At 40.5% G+C, this 26,949-nt stretch overlaps 1 protein-coding gene and 1 long non-coding RNA gene across 2 annotated transcripts in view; both read left to right on the forward strand.

Annotated features, from left to right (window-relative positions):
- Window positions 1-26,949, forward strand: part of SNTB1 (syntrophin beta 1) — a 227,767-nt gene that overhangs the window by 32,945 nt on the left and 167,873 nt on the right. The gene's annotated exons all lie outside the window — the stretch shown is intronic.
- Window positions 6,693-22,128, forward strand: LOC130682838 (uncharacterized). Its single transcript, XR_008996208.1, has 3 exons — window positions 6,693-7,005; window positions 7,580-15,642; window positions 16,503-22,128. It is a non-coding gene; the product is annotated as an uncharacterized LOC130682838 (long non-coding RNA).

Here is a 26,949-nt window from a genome sequence, read left to right on the forward strand (position 1 = left end):
TTGGTCAGTGAATATCCTGGGCCAAGCACCATGTCCTTGTCATTTTCACAGTCCCCCAGTGCCAGTATAAAGCCTTACTAAAGCAGAAGTCAGCTGTCTGCTGAATACTGAATAATTTTAAAAGGAATGCATCACTTAAACTCTATTTGCTTGGTAACAGAGATCTGACTATAGTAGCTTTAAAAAACCAGGGGTTTATTTTCTTACATAAAGCCCAGACGTAGGTGGTCCAGGGGTAGCTCAATGAAAGACCCTTGTCCTGTAGTCCCACCAACCTTAGCACTTCTGTACAGAATGGCTGCTGAAATTCTAGCCATTATATCCACAATCCAAGTCAGAGGATGGGGAAGGGCAACAGTAAAAGACACTTCTCCACCCCAAAGTTACCTCTCTTTGAAAGCGCTCCTGGAATCCCCACTCACAAATTCTGTTTATATCTCACCCTAGCCACCATTTCCTACAAGGAAGGCAAGGAATGTGTGTTTTTTAGTTGGGTACTTGGCCCCCCTAAATCAAATAGAGGTTCTAGTGTTAGTGAAGAAAGGGAGAATTGATACTGGGGAGGCAACAAACTATCCATCAAAAGGATTATTGGTTTTCTTGGATGGTAACTTCATGCATCACATATGAAACTCTATACTTACAAATGTATTGGTTTGCCTCCTGGTAGGTTTATTCCAAGTGGGCAGGGCCTGGGGTGAGGGTCAGAAGCGACCGTGGTGCTTTTTGTGTGGGTTCAACCTGATGCACATTCTCTGAGTTTAGAGGTTTTAGGGCAGTGAAGGGTGGCTAGGGATTATTGAAGGATATATATTAACTCAGCTATATAAAACATATGTAAAAGTTCAACAGGTACAACTGAAAAATAATTTCTCTCCCACCCTTGGCTTCCAGTCACTGAGCTCCCTCCCAGGAAGCAAACACTACTGCTAGTCACTGTTAGGATTTTACACAGATTTCTGGATGTAGTTTCTGCGTTTCCTTACACATATGGGTACATATTCTGGGTTACTTTTCTTAAACAAATGAGGCCATACCAGACACCCTGCCTTACACATTATTTCACTAATCTGTGTTTCTTGAATATCTTTCCAAGTCATACTCAAGAAGCTGCCTTACTCTCTTTAACAGCTGCCTTGTATATTACTGCATAAATGTATCATTATTTATTCTCTCGATGAGATTCTGTGTACCACAATTTACTTAACCCCACCTTCAATAGGATGTTGGGTAGTTGCCATTATTCTGCTATCATAAACAAGACTGTAACGTATATTCTTTGAGGTACGTCCTGTGACATATTGTAAAAGTATTCCAAGAATTAGAATTTATCCTGAGTCAAAGGTTTTTGTAATCAAAGACTTTGAGAACATTCCCAAATTAGTCTCTGTAGGTATTGTGACAGTCTGCATTCCACAGCAGTGTATTGAGAGGGTGCTTCTCCTTGTACCCTTGCCCGTTACATTGTTTATCAAGCTTTTTGGTCTTTGCTTATCTAATTGGTGAAAAAAGCAACCTTGTAGCTATGATTTGTATTTCACTTATTTTGAGTGAGGTTGAATATCAGATTTTAGATTAAAGAGCCTTTTGATATATTTGCCTGTTCATATTCTTCATCCATTTTTTGTTGGGTTGATTAAGTCTTGTAAATGTTCTTTATAATTTAAGAAAATTAGTCTCATATTAGTTCCAAGTATGTTTCCCATTTGTCTTTTGACTTCGTTTGACTGTGAATTTCATTTAGAAATTTTTTAGAGTTTTTATATAGTTAAGTTCATTAGTCTTTTTTGAAATGGTATTTTATGTCATGTGGAAAGGGCTACTTCATTTTAAGATTATTCTAAAGGTCATTTTTCTTCTAATATTTTATGATTCCATGATTTAAGTTTCTATCTTGATTCATCTGTAGTTTATTTCATTTTGTTGAAGTTGCATTGTTTAAAAATGCCCTATAATCTTATATACTAAGAACAAGTTTTACCATTAATACCTTGCTGTTTGGTGTCTAAAACAAGTAAAGGGAGACCAGCCAGGAGACTGTTGGAAAGGAGTAGGTCATTCGTGTTAGAACAAAGACCAGTGTAACTGCGAGTTACCAGGAGCTGAAATCGGGGTGTCAGCTCCCCAGGAAGAAAGAACATTTTAAGGATTAGTCCAACAATGGAATTGACTCCTTGTTGAAGTTTTCTTTGTGGCCTAGTAAGCTAACCATTTTTCTGAGTATTCCAGGAAATCTGCATTCTTTTTTTCTGTAGCTGTCTGTCCGCTTTTCAAAACCAGCTCTGCATTTCACAATGGACATCATTACCAAGCAGTTCTTGGAATATAAGTACATAGAGTAATGAGATATGTAGGACTCATAATGTCTGAATATCAAAAGAAACTTTTTGATTTTTATGAGCTCACAGTCATTGTACTAGATATAGAAGTTTCTGAGATAGTTCAGTGTAGGTAAGAGACTGGCTTCAGTGTCAGAGGGGCTATTTTAGTCCCCAGTGTGCCTGGCTGTGTACCTCTGTGCCTCAGTCTCCACACCTATAAAATGGGGATATTAATACTACCTACTACAAGGGATTGTCGTCAGGCACTCTTGAAAGATAAAATGCATGATAAATATCATCTGTTTTTACTATTATTCTGCTTAGGTTAAATTCCATTGCTTAGGATTTTCCCAATTCAGCATGCACTTATTGGATGCCCACTGTATACTTTAACACTGTATTGGATACTGGGGCACAAAAAAAGAACATTAAACAAGGACCTTGTTCACAGGGTTAGTTTGTATAGAGGTATGGGTACAAAATACTAATAAAGTCCACTATTTGATCAATAAGGCCCAAAGCACTGTACATTATAATGTAAACCAGAGAATGAATGGCACATATGGCAGAGTAACTTAGGTTGGCAACAAGCCAGTGTATGAATAGCAGCTGGATTGGATCATCAAGTCGAAGCCGTCCTTCCCCCCTCCAAACCCAGACAATCCCCTCCTTTCATGCAGGTAACAAGAGATGACAGCCCGGGGATCATGTCCTAATGCACAGCCTTTCATGAGCCCCGTCCCTCTTTTCATCCTGATTAGGGGATAAAGGAAATGGGTTTCCTGGCTGGTCTCATCCTAAACATTTTGCCTGCTTTGCAGAACCATCACACTTGTTAGCGCTGTTTGCTGGACCTGCAGATGGTTGAAAACAGCAGGGCCTTGTGTCAGTGAATAGAACTGCAGTGACAGGGAGCACATTTATAAACTTGCTGGTGCGTCTCATGCCCTGTGCCAGCTGGTGCTGGTAGTGCTTTTTTATGTGACTCTTGAAATTCACTATAATCGGCCCTTAAAGTCAACTCAGGGCAAAATGTGTAATCAAATTCAGTTCTCGGGAATGCACACTTGTGGTAGCTTCTAAACGTAGATATTGTCCCACTGAAAGATGAAAACTTCTGAGAAGTTGAGAAAAACAGGTTGTTCTTCAAAATATATCAGAGATATTTGTGTGAAGAATCACTTGGGTTCTTTTCCAGATGTTTTATCGTTTTTAGGAACCAGCAATCCATAAACTGAAGGACATGCATCTTAGTCTGTTCCAGCCACTGTAACAAAATACCACAGACCCGGTACCCTAGAAACACCAGAAATTTATTTCTCACAGCTCTAGAGTCTGGAAGGCGGGTGCCGGCATGGTCCGACGAGGGCCCTCTTCCGGGGTTGCAGACTTCTCATTTTATCCTCACATAGTGAGAGGACAAGAGAGCTCTTTGGGGTTTCTTTTATAAGGCACTAATCCCATTCCCAAGGGCTCCACCCTCATGACCTAAGCACCTCCCAAAGGCCCAACCTCCTAAAATTATGACCTTGGGCATTAGAAGTTCAACAAATGAATTTTGTGGGGAGACACAGTCAGGCCATTGCAAGATGGATAGATGGAATCCAGCCTTGATGTGAATCCTACATCATAGTTTGAGTTATGATTTGGATAAAAAGAAACACATCTACTGAAAGTCTTTGTTTGTTCCATAGAATGTCCTATGCCAACTCAAAACTATGATTTTAAAGATTGTAGAGCTGCATAGAAGAATGTGTGGGTACTGATTACTAAAAAATGCCAACTCTGGCTATATTTACCTCATGTTCACGGCTATACAGACAAAATCTAGAAGAGATCTCTTCAGTTAACAATACTTGACAGGTTTGGGTTATGGAATGTGTTCAAAGTGTTCTCTCTTTTTAAAGTTTGTGTGCTCTTAACAAATAATAAAATATGATTAGAAATAAGTAAACTAGGGTTGGGTAAGCCTACAGGCCAACTATCATTCTCCCTTGTGGGTAGAGTCTAGGCCAACTTTCCCATGTGGACCTGAGCTTCCTATTTGCTAATATAGAGGTGTGTGGGATGTCTGGAGCAGCCGGGAGGCGGTGTGGTGGCTGTAAGGGTGTTGAAACCAATTTAGAGTTTGGCACAGGGGTTGGTTCACCATGGCCTGTTGGCCGATTCCGGTATACCAACTCTTTTTTTGTGTAACTGCCGAGGAGTTAGGCTGTGTTTATTGCTTGCTGTAGCTGTGAATTTTAAGAGGTGAAGTTTCTGCTGATGTCCTTGTTTTTGCCTTCCCTGTTGTCTTAGGTTTCCCTAAAGACTCCTTTTTAAATGGAATCTGAGACTTGTGATTCTTTTCAGCTGTAATCCCCTATTATGATAGAAGAGCCCTACTGAGGTGGTGTTATGATATGAGGGGAGTGGAAGTACTCTGTCACCCAGAGATTAGGTCTCTGTCCTTAGTGGGTCTCTATCATTGTAGATTTAAGAGCTTTTAACTCTCTTTCCTGTTTATATTCTTTGCCCATGTTTCTGTTGAGTTAATTAACTTTGTAGGTATTCTTTATAGTTTAAGGAAATTAGCTTCCCATTAGTTGCAAATGTGTTTTCCGTTTGTCCTTTGACTTTATGATTTTTTTCTATCAGAAAATGAATGTAAGATTAATAAATTTGACTATATAGAGTTCTTCACAAGTGCTTCTCAGAGTTTTTTTTTCACCCCTTAGGTGAGACAGGAAGTCTAGAAGGGGCCGAAGTTGGGTATTTCCCTTCCCCCAGATCAGTTAGGCTCTGATGAAACCTCGGCAGCTTAGGCTCTGGTGGTACAGCTTCCCTTGAGGGCAGATCTTGAACAGTCTGGGTATATTTAAAAATGGTTATTTTTCCTTCCCCTGCTGGAGCATGAGAGGATTTTCCTCCAATCTTCATAGGGAAACCTGATGGGGCTACTGGAGATGAAACTCAGGAAAGTGACGAGGCCCGCTCAGGGCCAGTCCCCCAGGAATCCGTAGTCTCTCAAGCCAGACCAAGCCCAGAATCCAGTAGCTAGTAATTAAAAGATAATTAGCCAGTCACCCTTCCAGTATTCCTGCCCAGTGCTGACTCCAGCAGGGTTTCTGCTCCAGGAAAGATGCTGTTCTCTGTCTCTGCCTGTCTCATCAGTTTTGGGAGTGTTGATTTGCTCTGTGACCTCAGTTCTCTAGTGGACCTAAGAAGAGTTGTTGATTCTCAGTTTTTTCAGCTTTCTGTTGTGAGGATGGGAGTGACAACGTGTCAAATGAGAAACTGAAGTTCAACAGTTATTGTATTATTAAACGGTTGAAAAGAATAAAAAAAGAATAGTATTTTGTGACATGTAAAAATCATATCAAATTCAGATTTCATTATTCAAAAATAAAATTCTGTTGGACCATAATCACTCTTTGTTTACCTATTGCCTGTGACAGAATCACGTAGTTATGACAGAGACAGTATGGGCAGAAACACCTGACATGTTTACCATGTGACCTTTTACAGAAGAAGTTTGCTGACCCCTGGGTTAGCACACTCTGGACCCAGGTCTTGGTTAAGTCACAATCCTTTGACACTGTGCTTGAGTGGAAAATCCACGGTTACTGAACAACGAAGTGTGAAAGAGGATCATTGCATTCAGAGATGAGTGAAGACAGAGGCCTGCCTCCCAGGAAAGCTCCTGTGCAGGCCTCTGCAGGATTTTGGCGGGTCAGCCAAATAAGCATTTACTGGACTGGTTCAGAATGGAAGACATTGGAGTTAGTCTCAGACAAAAGAGAGTACTTGGAAAGTAGCCTGTTGGTAGAACAGGAAGTACTGGCTGATGGGCCAAGGGCTGGATCTTGGTGCCAAGGTCAGGAGGACATTGGTGTGCTGTGCTTTCTGTCTCAGTAATGATCGTTGTCAGTTGCGTTCACCCGGTGACGGCCATGGCCACTTCAGTACTGCAGTGCCATTTTCAAATATGCACAACTGTGTTCAGTGTGATTTTCAGTTCAGAAGTTACCAAGGAGTATGCCGCTCTGGGGAGGGAGTGGGCTCACTTATCAAAAAAATATTCCGAGAAGACCACCAACCTATCTCAGAAAGTAATGACCAGTGACCAGGAGGAGTTTCCTACACATTTATAAAATAACAGGTAGAAATGCTTGAACATTGCTGGATTGGTCTTAGCTTTGTTGCTAGTGTTTGCCACTCAGTCTGACCTCTGAAGCCTGCTTTGGATGTCATATGGAAAGGAAGCTAAACAACAAACTGTGTATGGAGCTCGTGTGTATCCTGTAATACACAGTGTTCTGCTATGATCTCTATAGACAATAGGTACTTCAGAACTCTTGGCCTGTTGTAAGCTCTCTCAGTTCTTGTTGTTATGTATGACAGCTATAAGACATCAGGACCACTTCCTTAAGGGGGTTGATGCTGAGACTTACATAATAAGGTGGGTGCAGGCAGCAAGTAGGTATACAATCTGGTTTTCCCTACTCCTTAGGGATAACTTCCCTGAGGTCCAGTGTCTTTAGGAGAGTGGAGTGGCTACACCAGCCCATGGAGTCCTCTGTGGAGACCATCATATACAAGAGGTGGTGGTTATGACTGAGAAGCAGCTTTGAGTCTTTCTGACCATGTCCTCAAACTGCAACCCTGATTGCATTCTGTGCTGTGGTTTGGCATGGAAACAAAGGTAATTCTTAACCTTCTTATATTCTTTATCGGAGTGATTGTGAAATCTCCCCAGGAGGTCTTACAAGTGGGTCATCTGTAAATACATTGCATGTTAATGGAACTGGAGAAATAACGAAGCAAATGACCCATGCAGAAGTGACTGAGGCACAAATAAAGAGCATGTTCTTGACTGTCTTGCAGCAATCATATGATGTGACATGACAGGGACCTCCAGGTCACATGAAGATTACCTTACTAAAAACCTGTCTCATTATCATCATCCAGGCCCTCCTTAAATATGTCTGGAGGTGGGGAACTTAGGCCCTCGCCTGAATCCACGTATGTTAGACCTTGCTAATGACTGTGTTAGGGATCGTGTGTTCGCAAATGGCAGAATCCAAGCCAAACCAGTTTAAGGAAAAAATCAACGATTTTTAGCTCTTAACAAAACTTGGTAAGCACAGGTTTCAGGGATGAGTAGAAACTAGGTTTGAACACTGGAAATCAATCGATTTCCTTTTCTCCTCTCTCCCTGTCTTCCTTACTTTCCTCTCATCTCTGATTTTCTCTGTTCTTCTCCTTCATTCTTTCAGGTTGGCTTTCTCCAGTTAATGGAAAACACGGCCACCAGTAACTTCCCAAGCTCACATATCCCTGCCTCACAGTGAGAAAGGGTTTGGTATGTGTTCTTTGTGTTTCCCACGTTCCCTGGGTGAGGGAGAGATCTGGTTAGCTCCCCTTTCATCTGGTGTCTATACCTATGTGGTCCGGGCAGGGAGACCACCCCCATGTTGTGGTTACAACTGAGGAAAGTTTTGCACAGAAGAAGGGAAGAGTGTTAGGCCTGGGAAACTAGGGATGGTCATAAGGGACATCTTTGGTGATTGGGAATGCTTTCATGAGTGAACACTGAATGTTTGTACTTACTAATTTTGCCTTCTTTTGAAACATAAACTGAATCAGCTCTTTCTTCTTTGTTGACCTTTCAGATACTTAAGTGTAGCTGCTATGACTGGCCCCGTGGCCTATAACAGCCATCTCCTGGCCGAGGTCTCCTGCTGCTGGGTTACCTTGCACCCTCCCTTTCAACTCTCATAGGGCCCTCTTAGACTCTCCCTGCTTCCTCTTTTTCTTTAGCCTCCTTAATCCCTGTCCTTCCACCTCACTCTGCCGAGTCCCCAACATTTCCCTTAATCATTGCTCACTGGCCTTGGTGGCTGCAGATCTGTTACCCAGGATCTTGTAGGAATGCAGTCCTTTCAGTGGAAAACAGGTTTGGGAACCTGATAGATCTGTTTTGATTCCACCTCTCCCGCTGAGTAAAAGTGGGACCTTAAGAAATTGACCTTTTGCAATGTTGTCGTAAGGATTACAGACCAATACCAAGCACCTTGTCTGCAGCTCAGCCTGGCATATGAATTGGCACTCACACCATAGCTGTGGTATTGTCTTCATTAGTATTATCTCAGTTCCTGACATGCCACAGGAAACGGACATGTGGTTAGAGTCCTGTGCCCATGGAGAAAAAGATGAGATTCCTCTGATCCTAGATAAGACAATCTGAAGATGTGGCCTGACTGCACAGGCAGGCAAGAATTGGACTCTGAGACTCAGTTTCTCTCCCCTGCAGGGCTTCGAATCCAGTCTTAGAGCTTAGGCATGGGAGGATAGCAGCTGATTTTCTCTTGTTTCCTACTTCAGGTCGTAAGCCAGTTGTCTTGAGAGAAATGAAAGGCCCATTATCCCAAGCTAGGGAATTAGACAGAACTTGAATTCCATCTAGGTCAGCTAGCAGAGACCCTGCAGGTAGAAATGGCTCTTCTCTGGGCTTTCCTGGGTGTGCCAGCTCAGCTTGTTCAACTCAGTTGGCGAGTTACTACTCTGGCTAAATGTTTTGGCATCTGTGGCTCTCCAAATTTTGGCTCTAGCCTACTTATCCAGTTTCAACTCTCTTTACTTTCCTACTCACCTTCTACCTTTTCAGAAAAGGTCAATTGACAGTCACCAAAGCCTGCCCTGTGAAGATGCACCCTGAAATTTTCCTACATCATTATCTAAGTGGGTGTCTTGCACCAAACTAAATCCATCTTTGCCACACTGTGCATCCATCCATCCGTCCACATCCATCTGTCCATCCATTAAATAAATTAATATTTATTCTATCATATTATTATTTTTCTTTTCCAGGCTTTAGGGATCCAGATGTGAACAACAAGTTCCTGGCCTCATGGAATTTACATCCTAGTGAAAGAAACAGAAAACAAGCACATAAATAGATACTTTGATGCTTTAACGCTAGATGTGTTAAGTATTATGCTGGAAACTAAAGCAAAGTAATTAAATAGGAAATGATGTTGGGTGTGCGTAGGGTAGAGAATTGACTATGTTAGAAAAGCTCATTTGGGATCCTAGAATCAATGATTTGGAGGACTGGGGAATGGAAGGTCATCTAGTCCAGAATACCACTTAATTCAGGGATGCCTTTGACAGTATCTCTGAAAGATGACTACTCACAGAGAAAATAAACCATTGCTCTCAAGAACATGGGCCTTGGAACTGGATTAACTGGAATTTGAATTCTAGCTCAATCACTTGTTACCACTTTCTACTATCTCAGAGATGAGATTTTTAAATGACATATATTCAATATTTATTTAAAATTATGTGTAATACATACATATACATATATATGTGTGTGTGTGTGTATATATATATATATTTTTCCTAATGCCAGTGTTTATGGGAACTTCAACTTTGCCAAGCTGTCTGACCTGAGATCAGATTGGATTTTTCACTACCTTTTTGTCTAATGAACCAAATAAACCTGCCCTTTTTATTAAGCTTGGCTTTTGTTGATTATCTCTTTAAATCTGATGTTTTTCTTTTCTCTATATGTATGTCATTTTTAATGAGACAAATACATGAGACAGTGTTTTCGAGAGGTTTACAGGCAAGAATAAAACAAGACCATCAACAACAATGAGTAGCAGGTTATCATGCCAAGATTCCCTGAAACAGTTGACATGGCGTGGTGAGCTGTATACTCAATTGCACCAATTGTGTTTAACTGCTTTAAGCTAGAACAAATGGGCGCGGTAGGAGAAGCTACCTGATCATAATGGCTCATTTACTGGGCACCCACTGTGTGTGGACACTGAGCTTAACCCTTACAAGGTGTTTAGCTTTTAATCCTCATACTGTTCTTATTCCCATGTTACAGAAAAAGAAACGGAAACTTACAGAGTTTAAGTAGGTAGCTCAAGATGATGTAGCTCATAACTGTTGGAGCTGCTTGGGTTGAGAACTTTCTTCTTTTTTATAAAATAGTTCATTGATTCCCAAAGGAAGAAAATTTTAATCATGAGCATAAGGGGAAAAGAAAAACTGGGGCTAACTGTATGACCAGACATTTTCTTCCAGTGCCAATAACAATATTGCCACCACTGCAGGTAGAGACACGATTATGGGGAGAGACTTCTTGGACATGAAATCTAGCTTTTATGATTTAATCTGCATGGATATCTGAAGGGGCTGTATAAAAAAGAAGTGGGAATAAACACATAGAAGGAGTGACCTGAGGGGCTACATAAAACCCTCCTGTCCCAGATTAACTCCTCTTCCCAGTTGTCATGTCTGAAATTACTCCATTAGTGACTAATATCCTTGCATAGTTTTCTAGGTGTCACCTTAACATGGGCAGTACAGCCAGAGGCTATCAGATTTCATCGAAATTCTGAGTTTGCTGTTTCACATTGTCTCACCCCTGTTTCCTACCCTGAGATAACTTAGTGTCCTCACCGGCCTGTTGCTTCTATATTGAGTCTCACTTCATTGCCCCTCCGTCGGACCTCCATTCTGTGACTCTGTCCCTCACCCCTTTGTTGTCTAAAGCTGACAGTGGGTGATAATCCATCAGTTGTTAGGTGGAATCCCTTAGATAATGTGAATTCTCTCTTAGAAAACAGTGCCATGATATTTAAGCAATAGGCTGATTCTGTGAGTTTTCAGCATTTGAATTGTAGTGTATGGGGTTAAAGGGCAGTTCAAGGAAGGGGGCAGAGATTTGTTTAATTTGCTAGGAGCCTTCCCACATTCTTAAGTCATGGTTCCTTCTGTATGCATAAAGCTGGTTCTGCTTGTAAAATGGAAGCTGGCCCTTCATTTTCTGCCTGACACCTCATGACAGATGGAAATGTCCCATCCGCTTCTCATTCTTATCTCTCAGCATCCTTCCTCTCTGAACAAATGAGCATTCGTGACCCTTACTGAGTCAATTCCATTTAAACAGAAGGCCAGATACACCCCAGTGTATTCAATTATTTTATAATCAATTCCCTTTCCTGCCGATCTTTCTTCCAAGGGTCAGGGAGCACTTTACAAACTGTCTTGGCAGCAGTCACAAGTCAGAGCACAGTGACCAGCATCTGAAGACGGTGATTTAGGAGAGAGTGGATATGAAAAGACAATTTTGATTTTGATCAATGAATGATAATACTTTGTGTGTTAGTTGCAGAGGTGGTGATGAGATTAACAAATAAATCACTAATGGAGGAATTTCAGCCTGTTGGTGTTGGGGACAGTTAGCAGCCCAGCAACTCATTTCACAGTGTGGACACTTAGTAAATCTCTACTGAATGATTAATTATATAAATGCATTCATTCAAAATATTGTGGAGCTCCTGCTGTGTGTCAGAGACTGAACTCAGCCGTGGGGATACAGAAATTTGGGTTTGGTGCAAAAGGATGCAGTAGTGAATGAATATACCACTGTACTTTGCCTTAAAGATGCTTACATGAAAGCACATGAGATAAATAAACATAATAAAGATGATTAGGAAAGGCAAGAGAACAAATACACCATGAGGATGAAACTTACCAAGCAGAGGTTACAAACTGGAATATTTATAATGGTGTGCTCAGAGTTTTAAAAGTAAATATTCTTTTGAGTCAATATTGAAAAATTGTAGATCACAAATACACACACATACCCTCACAGATGCTCACATGCACACATTCCTCAGATTTTGAGCTTCTTTTGAGTAGTTCATATCTGCTAACATTAGCCTCGGATTCCCCCTGTAGCAACTAGTTGAAGCCGAGTAGCTTTCTAGGGCGGTCTTTCTCTCATAAGCTGTGGCTTCCCACCTCCACCCGTTCACAGCAAAGATATGTTCGCTTATACACAAGTGACCTTCTTTTGCATGTATGCCTCCTTGCCACTCTAAGCATTTAATCTTGAAAATGCTGCTGTTAGGGTGCAGCGGGCAATGAAGAAGGAGGGTGTCAGTCCTATTTTGAGAGGTGTCAGAGAGGAAGTGACTCTTGAGTGTTGTTAAAAGCTGAAATGTTAATTAGGTAGAAAATGGTAGATGGGCCTTCCATGCAGAGGGGATTAGAAAATGAAAGGCAAGCAAGTGCATGAACCCTTAGAGGAACTGTAAGGTTTTGCCTGAAGCCTAGTGCTGGGGAAGGGATGGGAGAGAGAGGGCACGGCCAGCTCATGCAGGACCTTGCTTGGCATGCTAAGGGCTTTGTACTCCTTTACAGCCTCTTTGTTTCTGCAACACCCTCTACCCCAAATCACTAATACAATAAATTACAGTTCTAAAAACAAGTTAAAGATATAAAGCCATTTAGTTACTAAGGCCAGAATCCTAAACTCATCCTTGATTCTTCTGTCTCTACTCCTTCATGAATTTATTATAAAGTCCTGCCAATTCCACCTTCTAAATATTCCTCGATTTCCACTCTTTCCTACCTTCATCCCATAACACTCTATGTCTTGTTCACTGCCTTTTTTCCATGCCCTTCCCTTGGTCCCAGATGTTTCTCTTCTCCACTCAGGGCTTCCTATATGCTGTCTCCCCACCTACATCTCAGTTTCCTTGGGACAAGCTCCCGCCCACTCCAGGTCCCAGCTTAGTTGTCACTAACTCAGGGTACCTTGCCCTGACCTTGCCCTACTCCCTGTTTCTTCTTGCACGAGATAAGGTATCCCTACATATGTTCTTGAAACATCCTGACACTTCTCTGCCTTAGAACTTCTAGCAGTTTTATTGCCTGTATAATTATCTGCTCAATTATAATAGAGCTCCAAGAGAACAAGGGCAGGTCGTGTTTGTCTTGCCCATCTCACCTACCCCAAACCAAGCAGTTAGCCCTGTGACTGACACACTGTATTGGTCACATTATCACTGCAGAGTAATACTTATAAAAATAACTATAGAAAACCAGTGCTTTGCCTAGTAATAATACTGAGGACTAATGACATGGGACTGGCTGTATTAATGAAGGGACCTTGTTTATTCATTCCAACAGTATATTTTGGAGGCTCATCAGGTACCTGCTGTCATTGAGGATCCAGGGGTAGGGCTCTCCCTGACTTTGTGGAGTACACGTGGAGGATTCATGAAGGGAAGAGGAAGGAAATGATGAACAGAAGGGAAGGAAGGAGGGAAGGATAAAAGGAAGGAAAAGAAAGGAGGAAAGAATGAAAGTTGAAAAGAAAGAAGAATTATTAGCCTAAGTAATGAAATCATTTGTTTCCAGTAGAGAGGGCTGACCTTGAAAGACCAAATGAACTTTCTTTATACTTCTTCATTATGAAAATAATCAGTATATGGTTGATGCAATTGAAAACCTGAAGGTGGAAATTTCTATTCACATCCCTTGATTGCTAGTAATTAATTAGGTGAAAACTTTGAAACTTGGAAAGAACCACACAAGGGGTTTGATACAAAGACCTAGACAGTCTGTTTACCCAAAGAAGAAACAGAATCTAGACTCATGAGGAGTAAGGTAAGTTCACAAATGGGCACTTAGCAGACAGAAATCCCAAGACCAGCACAGAGCTTTCCATACTAATGTTCAGGCCAACCCAATATTGCCACTGCTGAGCCACACCCTAGGGTTTCAGCGCAAATATAAAGACAGAAAAGATATTTGGCTCCTAACTTCCCCTAAGTCTATTTCAGTTTTCTTCTTTTTAAACCTTTATCAACATATTTTCACAAGACTTTCATAATAACCAAAACACTCAACAGTCAACCACAAGAGCACACCACAAGATCCTACCAGAGAAATAGAACAAAGTGCACTAAGTGGATACATAGAGGGGCTGTAGTGGTTTATGTAGAGTATATTGAGCCAACTCTTAGATATGGAAAAACAATAAATTTAAGTAATCTTAAAAAAAAAGAGTGGGCTTCTCAGTCAGCAGTCTGGACAGGTGCTAACATACAATGAAAGGAATCATTTAAAACAGCCTCAGTTGCAACTAGATTCTGCAAACACATAACGAAGAAAGAGAATGCATTTCCTTTCTCTTTTAATTCTTCCTGCAACCAGTGGACTATTGAAGGTTTGCCCCAGTTAATTTAGAAAGTTGGAGAAAACTAGCTAGACATCAGATCTGATGCAGACCTCCTCACCAATCCCTGGAAGGCTGTTCTCTGCATTTCTTCAAATTCTTCAGATGCAGAATTTGAAAAATCAAGCAAACTAGAAGATTATATTATAACCAACCAATGTTAGAAAGAATAATATTTTTTTCCTTATGCTTATGTAACTAGTAAAATAGTTAGCCTTTATTATTTCCTTTTTGGGTGCCAGCTACTTTACTACCCATTGCATATATAGTAACTAGCAAGAACAAAATCACTTCAAGGTTGGTAGTAATATTTCTATTATTTTTAGAAAAGGCAATTGAGGCCTAGTGAGATGCAAATGACTTGACTTACAAAGTCCCACAGCTGTGAAGTTACCATGGCTGGGGACTTAAATGCTTGAGTTTGTCTGCCTCCAAAGCCTGGGCTATTTCCACTGTATCAGTCTTCATGGAACCAGAACACTGCCCTACACATTGAAATAAAGACATATTATTAGTGCCATTCTAGTCTTTTGCTGGGCACTGAACGATTAACAACATTGCCCCTGGAAGAAGTTGTCATATTTATTTTTACTTTGGCATTTTCCGTCTTGCAATTACATAGCAAATTCAAGAACTAACATATTTCCCCTTTTCTGGACTTCTCCAAAGTGGGGTCCTGTGGCCTCCTGATGCAGGAATTTGGTTTTCCCAGATAGCAAGTCACCTCACCACCCCCTTCCTCTCTCATCTTTACCAGTCCTGCTTCAGAAAACAGATTGTTTGTATTGAATTTCCAGACCACAATTCCCAGACCACGGAAGGATGAGGACCAAATTTTTTTTCTTCCATCATCTCTATTTCTGTGGGTAGATGTATTTTTAGAGCCAGTTACAAAGGAGGAGAAAAAACCCACTCCCAGACAACTTCCTAATCTAATACAGAGAATGCAGCATCTTCACGCTCAGCAGAAGGGACAGGATGTCAACTGTTGCTACAACAGAGCTTTTTTTGAACCGAGTCAGAGTGTAATTTGTTTGAGAGAATGCCTGATTGCAGAGGAGAAAGGAGAGCAAGAATTTGGGTTAGTTAGAGAAGCCAGTAGTTGTCCTTCAGAAGGCATCAGTTAAAACTCTGGCAAATAAGTCCATTCAAGATCTCATCAAACAGAAAATGCCTATTAATGTGTAAAATGTATTTTTTGGTGGGGAAGAAATAGAGGGAGCAAAAAGGAAAAGTAATTACTTCTTATTTCTCCACCCAGAGACAGACATGTTTAAAAATTGATAGGTTGTCTAAGACAGGCACAGTCGCAGGGGGGTCATCAGGTGAGAAATTGGGGATCAACAGAGGTGAGGCTTAGAACCTCACCCCCCCTGTTCTGAGAGAAATCTTCTGCATATGTGGATGTTTTATTGCCCTTGTCTAGCTTGGATTAACACATAGTCTACAGGCACACACCTGATCATCTACATTTGCTCTCTTACAACACTCAACTATGTTTTCTACCTTTATCTTGTATCTATCTACCACTTCAGCATTTTATTAAAAAGAATAATAATAATAAAGAGAGAAATGTGGTATCCACATATAAATCAAGTATAAAAATCAAATGAGTATTCATATTTGAACTGACTGTTTATAGTTCATAATGCATGAGCAAAACTGAAAGTTTCTGTGATGACTGCCCTTGTACTGTTCACTATGTAACTTATTCACTATGTAAGAATTTGTACTCCATGTAAGAACTTGTTCATTATGCCTCAGAAGATTGGAGACTGATGAGAATTAGGCTTGGGGTGGATTAATGATTGTGCATTGAGCATTGACTCCCCTATACAGAATTTTATTGTTGTTAACAACCATTTGATCAATAAATATGAGAGATGCCCTCACAAAAAAAAAAAAAAAAAAAAAGTACTCACTTCCAATGGTAAAATAAATAAGTAACCGGGATGTAATGTATAGCATAAGGAATATAGTCAAGATATTGTAACAGCTTGGTATGGTGATAGCTGGTACCTAGAATTGTCATGTATAGAAATGTTGAATCACTATGTTGTACACCTGAAACTAATGTAATGTAATACTGTGTGTCAACTACCCTTCAGTAAAAAATAATTATCTACAAAAAAAAAAAAAATTGATAGGTTGTTCTAGATTATATTTGTTTATAGATATACATGTATGTGCATGGGTATACCTATATACATATTTTTTAACAAAACTAGGGCCATACTACATATTCTTTATTTTCACATGTATTTTTTTACTTGAAAACACACTATGGATAGTCTATCTGGTAAAAAAAAGTGTTTTTTTTTACATTATTTTTCATTGCTTCAGAGTATTCCTTGAATGGGTATGCAACAGTTATTGGCTATATATGTTGCTTTCTATTTACTTATGACAAACTAACCATGTTGACATCCTTGTAGGTAAAAATCCTAATCCAATACTTACCTAATTTCCTTAGGAAAAATTAATAAAAAGGGCATTAATGGGCTAAAAGCTCTGTACATATTCAAGATTAAACTGCCCTCAGAAAGGGCTACTGTCTGAATATAGAAAATACCATTTTCTAATCTTCACTAATACTGAATATCTATGAGTAATAAAAAATAATCCTTAAAAGATGGCCACTTATTCATTTTGGTTGGTATCCTGAAAAATGTCAAAATTTATCTTAAGACTACAAATTTTATTTAGGAAAATAGCTGCTTGACTTTTTTTTAGCTGTGAAAGGCCAGACTTGAGGTTGGCAAACTTTTTCTGCAAAGGTTCAGATAGTAAATATTTTAGGCTTTGTGGGCCATAAGGTCTCTGTCCCAACTACCCAACTCCGCAGCAGCCTATGTGGCTGTGTTGCAACAAAACTTTATAAACACAGGTGGATTTGACCCACACGGCTGTGGTTTGCCAACCCTTGGGCTAGACCTTTGGGTATGGTCTTTAAAGACAAGACTGAGATAATGACAGAGCAATAGTACCTTGCGAGATGGAGTAACTGATACTTGGGGAGCTCTTGGTAGTAGGGGCCGTGGTTAGAGGGGGCGAAGGCTTGGTGGAGGCAGGAGAGGCTCTGGGGCAGGAGAAGGAAGCTAGGAAGGCTGAAGGAGAAGCCTGCCAAAGAGCAGCGCCCGATGGTGTGGGTGTCTGAATAGGCCTGGCTGAGGAATTTAGTCATGTCTAAGATTAATTTTAACTTGTTTCCTCTTGGCCGCAGGAGACAGGAGTCCCTTGCATTTTTCTCAAAACTTCCATGAGATTTTGCCATATTATGTGCTTTGGAAGAGTGAGGGAAGTGGGAACAGTTCCCTGGGTCGAGTAGGTGGTAGAATGAACCTGGGCAGGGGCACCATGGTGAATGGAATGCTTGAGAATTAATCTGGGAGAAGGAATAAGACCAAGTGTAGCAAGAGAACATTATTCTGCTTCTCTCCTGGTGCCTTCTGAAGTCTGGGGAACACTCTACTTGTCTCGGGCTGTGGGATGGGGCCGTATCATGCAGGGTCCTGCAGGCAACGGAGTGCTGGAGCAGATACGTGGGCAGGGTTACAGGACATCCAAGATGAGGATGGGCCCCGGGACCAGCAACAGCAGAGCCATCAGCGCCCCTAGACACGGGGCGGTAGGGGAGAGAGCCACGTCACCAGAGGCTGATGAGAGCCAGAGCCAGAAGAGAAACCTCCCCTTGCTGGTACCTGTGGCTGTGTGCAGCCAGGATCAGAACGGACACCTAGGTGGTCAGGGCTGTTAAAATAATCACTCAGATCTCTTTCTTCCCATCTTTATTCTCCTGCTTGGGTGCCCAGTGGCAGGACTACATGGTATTAGGGGCAAAGAGACTGGGCAGTGAAATCCACAGAGGTCAGTCTCCCAGGACACCAAGGAGGTTAGAGTAGACTTGGGCCAATGAGTAGTAGTGGTGAATGACCAGCCATTTTATTTGGATTATAAGAGAAAGGACATCATCAGAGAAGTGGAAGACCTGGGATATCTGGGTTTAAGAAAATCTGCCAAATTATTTAATGAAAAATAATATTGTGTAATTTTAATTCTTTTTTTTTAACATGCAACAATACCAGGTGATTTGGACATAGAGATTGGCACAGCAAGTACGCATGCTGTTTGCGATTGCTGTTTGCTCTAGTTTGGTTTCAGAAAGCTGAAATATGCCCCAGATTAATCTGCGTGTGGCATGTATTCAGTTTATTTTGTACAGAAAAAACTCTACCAACACTATTCAATTAAAAGGAAAAAGGTATATCCATTGAGTCCTGTGTAATTACAACAATATGTTATATTTACTATTTAAAAAGGAACCTTAAATTTATGCCACATAAAACATATTAAGACTAACTGAAAAGTTTAGTTTTGTGTTCTGAAGGAGTGAGAATGATCCTTCATTTTCAGAAGAATCAGCCTCCAGGGCTGGTGGAGGAGCTGAGACAAATGACAGCTCAGAATCACCTTCTTGTGCAGCTCGGGGCACCTGTACATCCTCCTATTGTGCATTGTTAACTTCGATCTTTGCTTAAATGGATCCATCAGCTTTTAGAGGGAAGTGAGAGGTACTCGTAGAGTAAGAGATGTAGATGTGCCTTGCTCCACGGGTTGGTTTAATCAGCTTCTGTTCCTAATGAAACCAGAAATAAATGGAGATGAAGACATGAATTTCCCCAACACATTAGCTTTTTGTAGGAAGGATTCCCCAACCAAAAAAAAGTAAGGTGTTTTTTTTTTTGAGCCCTGTGGTATGACAGTAGTGTGCTCTGTGCTTTAGTCTGAGACACATAATTTTGGAAACATATTTAATCTATTTCAGCACCACCTGCTAACAGAATAGTGATGGCACTCACACAAGCCCCGCCCCTCCCAAAGTGCCTGAGCCCCTAGAATACCTGCTGTTAATTGAATGTTTTATTCATAGATTACAAGAGGGCCTTACTTTATCAGGAGATAGGGAATTGTACTTGCACCTTTGCTGCAAATCAAACTCCATTTCCTTTGCTAATATACATCCTTTTAAAACACAGACCTTTGCCTGACCCTTCACTCAGCTTCCCGTTAATACAGTCTGATCACTCCTGCTTGCCTTGCAGATACGCAGCTACAGTGATGCTGGCCAGGCCTCAGGAACATTGATCAAGAAGTCAAGGAAAGGATGTTGAGCATGTTTTTGTAATTACCCCTGTGTTAGGTGCAATTTCCAGACTCCAGGTGATAATGAAACACAGTCAGCCACTCAGGTCACTGTAAGATCCGTGTCCTTCCAAGATGAAGCATCTTTGGGATTGCCCTCGCATACCTTGCCCCTACTAATCAGAGGTTTTCTTGTAGTACAATTGAACAGGAAGACCCAGAAAAAAAGAATTTCTGCTTCCATAGTACAGCCACTAACTCAGAACCCAAGGGTGCCAGAGCAAGTTGCCAACTCCATACCTTCTTTAATACAACAGAAAAGCAAGTCTGTTAATTTATATTAGGGTTGTATTAATGGAATGACCAGAAACCCAGCAGGCAGGTAAGAACATTTTAGACTTTACCTCTCTTCCAAGAATAGCTAGAGTTTTGATAGTTATCACAAAGAATGAATGGTTCTATTGTCCAGACATCTGCTTGTAGTTTTTGGCCTTTTCTTTAGGAGTTGTTGTTCCAAGCACTTGCATGTGCATACGAATGACTTAAGAATTTTGTATATACTTTGAGAAATTTTTCAGCCATAATTTTGGTCCTTCAGGATTTTTGCCTAATATTTTAGAATGCCAGCCCCTGCCGTCTGCCGAAGATAAGCTTTCACCCTTGTTCAGCAGAGTGATTCTGTATCACGGCTGTGCATACATTTGGGTCTCTAGTACCCGGATAAGTAACTATTGACTGTTCTCTTAGTCTGTTCAGGCTGCCGTAACAAGAAACCATAAACTAGGTGGCTTATAAACAACAAACATTTATTTCTCCCAGTTCTAGAAGCTGAGAAGCCCAAGATCAAAATGCTGGTATATTCTGCGTCTCCTGAGAGGCTACATCCTGGTTCACACCAGTGTTTTCACTGTGTCCTCACAGAGCACAGGGGACAAGGGAGCTTTCTTGGTCTTCTTTTGTAAGAGCGCTAATCTTATTCATGAGGGCAGAGCACCTTCCAAAGGTCCCACCTCCTAATATCATCGCCTTGGGGGTTAGAAATTCAACGTACGAATTTGAAAGGGACACAAACATTCAGTCCATAGCAATTGTAAAAAACGAAAACAACAGGTTTTTTAGTGGTTTCTTTTTTTTTCTTTAATTTGGTATCATTACTGTACAATTACATGAGCAACATATGGTTACTAGACTCTCCCCATTATCAAGTCCCCATCACATACCCCAATATAGTCACTGTCCATCAGCGTAGTAAGACGCTATAGAATCACTACGTGTCTTCTCTGTGCTATACAGCCTTTCCTGTGCCCCCATCCCTACTTTATGTGTGCTAATTGTAATGCCCCTTTTCCCCCTTATCTCTCCCTTCTCACCCATCCTCCCCAGTCCCCTTCCCTTTGGTAACTGTTAGTCCATTCTTGGGTTCTGTGAGTCTGCTGCTGTTTTGTTCCTTCAGTTTTTTCTTTGTTCTTATCCTCCACAGATGAGTGAAATCATTTGGCACTTGTCTTTCTCCACCTGGTTTATTTCACTGAGCATAATACCCTCTAGCTCCATCCATGTTAGTCGTTCCTTTTCAAACCACTTTAATTACAGTATTTAATGGTTATAGCCCATAATAAGTATGACATCTATGATGTGGAGACCAAAAACAAAACAAATTGTTTGCTAGGCTCACCTTTGTGCCTGCCTTGGGTGGTGCCTTTAGGATACAACTTCCTTGCTCCTTCCACGCTTTTCTGGGACCCTGGGGATAGCCGGCTCTCCATGAGAATGGCTCCGCAGCCCTTCTCTGCGGTTGTCCTTTTTCCCTAAATGCACTGCTTTGCCTTGGGGAAGAGGCAGCCCCTCTGACAAGCCCCTGCAGGGCCTCAAGAGAGCTTCCTGTAGTTCACCCCCATCTCACTTTACATTCTGTCCCATGTCTTATTTTTTGTGCACTTGAAAATCTCTCCACATCCCCTCTTCTCATTTGTTATTACAAGTCTGAGGCTTGGCATAGGGCTGATCGCTGGGGCTCACTATTTGTTTTCCTTGTTGACCACCCACAAGATGTGAGTTGATCTGTCCTCCCTCCCTTTTGCAAGAGCGACTAGAGAGCCCTCACTTGGTTTTGAGAAATTCATGCTGTGTTTGGGGCCTCCTCTGACGTTTTTACGGGGTTCCACTTCTAAAAATACCTATCAGTCTGATAATTTCTAGAAAGAGGAAGGAAATTTCTTACTGAGAGGTAAATAATAATTTCTGGTCTTTGAGGGGATCATTTAAAGCTCCTAAATGAAACAGCCTAATGAAATGCCACCCATGTGGCTTGAAATAGTTAACAAATGTCTAAAAGGTGCGGAATTACTCTAGGAGTAAAGTATGCCTAGGAGTCCTGCAGCTGGAGCAGGATGCTAAAGGGCTGTCCTGTCTATCAATCCCTCTGCCTCTTAGTAAAATAAATGGCCTCAGGTAAGTGTGATGGTTTCAGTTGAAGCCATTCTCAGGAAAATGTGAGCCTGTTGCCTCTCTCAATAATTTATCCCTTACTCAATAATTGTTGGTTGGTACATTTTCCTTACATCTCATGAAAATCCTTTCTATTGCTTTTCAAACCAATGCAATACAATGCCCAGGAGAAGTAGAAAAATGTCTTTTTTTTCTTTTTATTGACAAATAAAATATACATGTTTAGTGTGTACAACTTATATAGAGGTATACATATGAATTATATATATACTTACACAAAGATTGTGAAATAATGACCACAGATAAGATAATTAATACATCCATTAGCACAGCTGGTACTATTTTCCTTTATCCCTATGATTTTTTTTTCCCCCTTTCTTTTTCCCCGCCCTTGTCCCTCCCTTCCCACCCATCCTCCCCAGTCCCTTTCCCTTTAGTAACTATTAGTCCATTCCTGGGTTCTGTGATTCTGCTGCTGTTTTGCTCCTTCAGTTTTCCTTTGTTCTTATACTCCACATATGAGTGAGATCATTTGGTACTTGTCTTTCTCTGCCTGGCTTATTTCACTGAGCATAATACCCTCTAGCTCCACCCATGTTGTTGTAAATGGTAGGATATGTTTTTTCTTTATGGCTGAGTAATATTCCATTGTTTATATGTACCACATCTTCTTTATCCATTTATCTACTGATGGACATTTAGGTTGCTTCCATATCTTGGCTATTGTAAATAGTGCAGTGATAAACATAGGGGTGCATCTGTCTTTTTCAACCTGGAGTGCTGCATTCTTAGGGTAAATTCCTAGAAGTGGAATTCCTGGGTCAAATGGTATTTCTATTTTGAGCTTTTTGAGGAACCTCCATACTGCTTTCCACAATGGTTGAACTAATTTACATTCCCACCAGCAGTGTAGGAGGGTTTCTCTTTCTCCACAACCTCGCCAACATTTATTGTTGTTTATCTTTTCGATGATGGTGATCCTTACTGGTGTGAGGTGATATCACATTGTGGTTTTAATTTGCATTTCTCTGCTGACAAGCGATATGGAGCATCTTTTCATGTGTCTGTTGGCCATCTGAATTTCTTCTTTAGAGAACTGTCTTTTCAGCTCCTCTGCCCATTTTTAATTGGATTATTTGCTTTTTGTTTGTTGAGGTGTGTGAGCTCTTTATATATTTTGGATGTCAGCCCTTTATTGGATCTGTCATTTATGAATATATTTTCCCATACTGTAGGATACCTTTTTGTTCTATTGATGGTGTCCTTTGCTGTACAGAAGCATTTTAGCTTGATATAGTCCCACTTGTTCATTTTTGCTTTTGTGTCCCTTGTCCGGGGAGATATGTTCATGAAGAAGTCACTCATGTTTATGTCCAAGAGATTTTTGCCTATGTTTTTTTCTAAGAGTTTTATGGTTTCATGACTTACATTCAGGTCTTTGATTCAAGATTTAAAAATTTTGAATTTACTTTTGTGTATGGGGTTAGACAGTGATCCAGTTTCATTCTCTTACATGTAGCTGCCCAGTTTTGCCAGCACCATCTGCTGAAGAGACTGTCATTTCCCTATTGTATGTCCATGGCTCCTGTATCGTATATTAATTGGCCATATATGTTTGGGTTAATGTTTGGAGTCTCTCTTCTGTTCCACTGGTCTGTGGCTCTGTTCTTGTGCCAATACCAAATTGTCTCGATTACTGTGGCTTTGCAGTAGAGCTTGAAGTTGGGGAGCAAGATCCCCCTACTTTATTCTTCCTTCTCAGGATTGCATTGGCTATTCGGGGTCTTTGGTGGTTCCATATGAATTTTTGAACTATTTGTTCCAGTTCATTGAAGAATGCTGTTGGTAATTTGATAGGGATTGCATTGAATCTGTATATTGCTTTGGGAAGGATGGCCATTTTGATGATATTAATTCTTCCTAGCCAAGAGCATGGGATGAGTTTCCATTTGTTAGTGTCCCCTTTAATTTCTCTTAAGAGTGTCTTATAGTTTTCAGGGTTTAGGTCTTTCACTTCCTTGGTTAGGTTTATTCCTAGGTATTTTATTCTTTTTGATGCTATTATGAATGGAGTTGTTTTCCTGATTTCTCTTTCATTGTTAGTATATAGGAAATCCACAGATTTCTGTGTGTTAATTATGTATCCTGCAACTTTGCTGTATTCTGATATCAGTTCTAGTAGTTTTGGGGTGGAGTCTTTAGGGTTTTTTATGTACAATATCATGTCATCTGCAAATAGTGACAGTTTGACTTCTTCTTTACCAATTTGGATTCCTTGTATTTCTTTGTTTTGTCTGATTGCTGTGGCTAGGACCTCCAGTACTATTTTAAATAACAGTGGGGTGAGTGGGCATCCCTGTCTTGTTCCCGATCTCAGAAGAAGAGCTTTCAGCTTATGATGTTGGCTGTGGGTTTTTCATAGATGGCCTTTATTATGTTGAGGTACTTGCCCTCTATGCCCATTTTGTTGAGAGTTTTTATCATGAATGGATGTTGAACTTTGTCAAATGCTTTTTCAGCATCTATGGAGATGATCATGTGGTTTTTGTCCTTCTTTTTGTTGATGTGGTGGATGATGTTGATGGATTTTCGAATGTTGTACCATCCTTGCATCCCTGGGATGAATCCCACTTGGTCATGGTGTGCGATCCTTTTGATGTATTTTTGAATTCGGTTTGCTAATATTTTGTAGAGTACTTTTGCATCTATGTTCATCAGGGATATTGGTCTGTAGTTTTCTTTTTTGGTGGAGTCTTTGCCTGGTTTTGGTATTAGGGTGATGTTGGCTTCATAGAATGAGTTTGGGAGTATTCCCTCCTCTTCTATTTTTTGGAAAACTTTAAGGAGAATGGGTATTATGTCTTCTCTGTATGTCTGATAAAATTCTGAAGTAAATCCATCTGGCCTGGGGGTTTTGTTCTTGGGTAGTTTTTTTATTATTGCTTCAATTTCGTTGCTGGTAATTGGTCTGTTTAGATTTTCTGTTTCTTTCTGGGTCAGTCTTGGAAGGTTGTATTTTTCTAGGAAGTTGTCCATTTCTCCTAGGTTTTCCAGCTTGTTAGCATATAGGTTTTCAAAGTATTCTCTAATAATTCTTTGTATTTCTGTGGGGTCTGTCATGATTTTTCCTTTCTCATTTCTGATTCTAGAAAAATGTTTTTTAAAGTCACAGTTTTCTACCTTGGAATGTCTTCCCTTAAGCCAGGGGCCATAAATTGGCAGGTAGCATTTTATTGGGAGGCAGAGGACTTCCTTTTTTTATTATTACTTTTAAAATTTGAATGCCTTTGATTTTGTTCTCTTGTTTCCACAGGCTCTGTCATTTTTCATGTTTATTTTTTTTATTCAGCCTGTTCACATGCATATTCTACTTGCCCAGCCCCTATGAATATTTGGGTTTGTGATTCTGGATTTAAACTCTTACTTTCTCAACTTTTTTTGTTGAGGGTAATATTTATATGGTCACCTCTATCTCCTACACATATATACACCCTTCTTCATTTGTTACACTATGATGTTTTTGAAGATTAAGTTAATATGATGCATTTTTCTCCCATATGGTTAGGTAGAATGTGGTAGTGTTTGCCAGTTTCCATGGTGTAAATCCTCCCACCATGGCTGACTCCAGGCCACCAGGGTAAGATCATCAGTGCTGATTTGGGAGGATGTGCACATAATCAGCCATGCAAGCCAGCTCTGCACACCACTGATTGTGGTGCCATCAGACCCTATCATCTCCTTCTGATTTATTTCCTCAGATATGAACTGATCAAATGAAAAGGATATCTGATTATGAAATGGACATAGCAAAATGCCCAGAGAAAATATGAAATATGTTTTTCTCATAAACTTTAGAAATTAAATAAAATATGAGAGCAGCATTTTTTTTCTATAAAAGGCCAAATAGTAAATAAGGTAGGCTTTGTAGGTTACATACACTCTTATCACATGCTTCCTTCCTCCTCTTCTTCTACCTACTTTCTTTTTTCTTCTTTTCCTTCTTCTTCTCCTCTTCCTCCTCCTCTTCCTCCTTCTATTTTATTTTTACAACTTTAATAAACAGAAAAAGAAACCTGTTCTTAGCATGCAGCCATACCATCCAAGATTCAGATTGGCCATGGGCTGTGGCTTGTACACCCTTGATATAGAAGAGTAAAAGTAGGGAAGATGCTCAGATTCATATATTCAAAAATCAGGAGGGTCTAAAATACCATATTGCATAGTTAAAATTTTAACCACATATATGTGAGCACCAGTATGTAGAACATGAATCAACGTTAACTAAAGATTTTTAGTACAAAGATAAGACCAATGAGTAGTTGCCACCAAGGCTTGGTAGCCTTGGACTTCCTTCTGGAATGTGGTCATGCAAGGATGGTGCCTCATCCAAAAGGCAAAGAGCTGTAAGAAGTGCAGGTGGATGCACTGAACACCAAGATGCCTCCCTGTGTGCAGACCCATCGCCCAGCATTAGGGTGTGGACAGAAGGCTGTGAGGATGTTATTGTGCCTAGAGATTAAGAGCTTGATCTGTGGTTTCAAATCCTTGCTCCATAACTGACTAGCTGTGGTGTAACCAGTCTTAAATTCTCTGGGCTTCAGTTTCCACATCTGGCACTAACCATGGTGCTGTGAAGATTGAGTGAATAAATAGATTTAAAGTGTTTAAAATGTGTTCGGCACATGGTAAATGCTCTGTAACTATTAGCTGTTATTCCTGCTGTCATTATTATTGTTTGGCTGCAAAACCCAATACTAAAGGACGTGGATGATGTTTTCTTGAGAGATCATTCTAAGGAAGAAAGGTATGGAAGTGACGGGAGAACCTGAACTTGAACACTTACTCTATGTAAAATAAAAATACAGCACAGACCTAGTTGCTGACTGTCACCGTTTAATGGTTGTGAACGTAGAGAGGGTGATCAGGGCAGCAGCCACTATGGACTTACTCTTGTCTTCAGCTGTATTTATAAGTGTTATATCACTTCCCTTCCCTTCCAGCTCT

The sequence above is a fragment of the Manis pentadactyla genome, chromosome 3, assembly GCF_030020395.1.
Source record: "Manis pentadactyla isolate mManPen7 chromosome 3, mManPen7.hap1, whole genome shotgun sequence".
NCBI lineage: Eukaryota > Metazoa > Chordata > Mammalia > Pholidota > Manidae > Manis > Manis pentadactyla.